The sequence below is a fragment of the Octodon degus genome, unplaced genomic scaffold, assembly GCF_000260255.1.
Source record: "Octodon degus isolate 3935 unplaced genomic scaffold, OctDeg1.0 scaffold00078, whole genome shotgun sequence".
Lineage (NCBI taxonomy): Eukaryota > Metazoa > Chordata > Mammalia > Rodentia > Octodontidae > Octodon > Octodon degus.
The window spans coordinates 309,803-311,509 of NW_004524654.1; the positions used below are offsets into that span (position 1 = coordinate 309,803).

The 1,707-nt window shown below is 40.6% G+C and overlaps 1 protein-coding gene across 2 annotated transcripts in view; it reads right to left on the reverse strand.

Annotated features, from left to right (window-relative positions):
• Positions 1 to 1,707, reverse strand: part of Aplf (aprataxin and PNKP like factor) — a 132,688-nt gene that overhangs the window by 34,319 nt on the left and 96,662 nt on the right. The gene's annotated exons all lie outside the window — the stretch shown is intronic.

Genomic DNA, 1,707 nt, shown 5'->3' on the forward strand with positions numbered 1-1,707 from the left:
GAGTGGTGGGGGGCGGCCCGAGAGGGTGGGAGAGGGTCCGGCCCACGCTGCGCCTGGGCTGGGACTGGTCCCGCGGGCGCAGGATAGCAGGAAGCCCTCCACACACTCACCGGACCTGGGCTAGGACTGGGTCTCGAATTTACATAGTGTTGACATCCTCACTGTTCATGTTGTCTAAATCTATTTGCTTGTGCCCTACAACATCAAAACTAACCAGTTACAATAAAGACCATATGGCCAAAGGAGTCAAACATATTTACCGTTATGGACCTTTGAAAAGTTTGACAACCCTGGACACGTAAAATTGTGTTTTATGGGGCCCAAGGAGATGGCTCAGTAGAATAAGCGCTTCCCTGGCAAGTGCAAGGGCCTGAGTTCAACCCCCGGTTCCACAAAAATAAATAACACTGTGTTTTAATATGACTAATAATTCTTAAAACCTTACATGTTTAAAGGCCTATTTTGGAGAACTTCTTTTGATCCTTTTCTTTACTGAGTTGTCAATCATTTTCTTATTGACAATGAGTTATTTTGAATAAAACTCCTTTGATATGTAGAACAAATATTTCATTTGTTTTATAGCTTACATTTTAATTCTTTTAAGATTATATTTAAATTTAAGTAAAATAGAAGTTTTAATACTCTTCAATTGATTGACCAGATTACATGATTATTAGTTTTTATTATGCCCAAGAAATTTCTGCTGCCCCTATATACCATGCACATATTCTCCTACATAGTCCTCTTCTAACTCCACTGTTGTATGCTTAAACTTCTTAAATCTATCTGAAATTTATTTTTTCCATTAGATAGGGAACAGAAATTAAGATTTATTATTTTTTATGGTTTGTGTCTAGTTGTTCCCCTAAAACATCACGCAGTCACTGGGGCAGGCTTCTAGCTTGTGACTAATTCATGATCCAACACTAGGATTATGGGTGTAAGTGCTACACCTGCCTTGTATTCAGGGTAACCTGAATACAATATAAGGGAGAGAGAGTGGCTGGCTAGGGGCTGCAGCCACTGCTCCTCCCTTGGCTCTTTGCTGTTTACCGCAGCTATCAATGGCTGCCCTCTGCCTTGTGCCACTCTTAATCTTGGGGCCAGCCAAGTATGGACTGAAACCTCCACGAACTGAGCTAAACAAATCTTTCTTTCCTTGATTTTGGGTGTCGAGTATTTTGTCCCAGCAACAAGAGAAAAGTAATTAAGACATTATTTTTCATATGAAAAGCAAATTACCAAATGCCAATGATACAAAGTACATGATGCTTAACCCCTAGATCACCAGCATACTTTTGTTATAAAGACACCTATATAGATTTAGGCATAGACTCTATTTTATTATTTTGCACTATTTGTCTATCCCTGTACTAATACTATACAGCTTGCTATAATTCATTTTAAATAATTATAGATTCTTTTTTTTCTCTCCAATCCACATCTTGTGGACTGTTTCTTAAAATTCTGGATTGTTGGGCTGGGGAGATAGCTCAGCAGTCTAAGCACCTACCTGTCAAGCACAAGGACCTGGGTTTGATCCCCCATACTGCATACAATGCAAGCCCCAGAACCTTGGGTGCACTGTGCCAGCCACCAAAACTAGGCATGGAGGAGCATGCCTATAATCTCAGTGCTGGGGAGACTGAGACTGGAGGATGACTATGAGTCTGAGCTGCATAGTGAGACCCTGTAGCAAAGAAATAA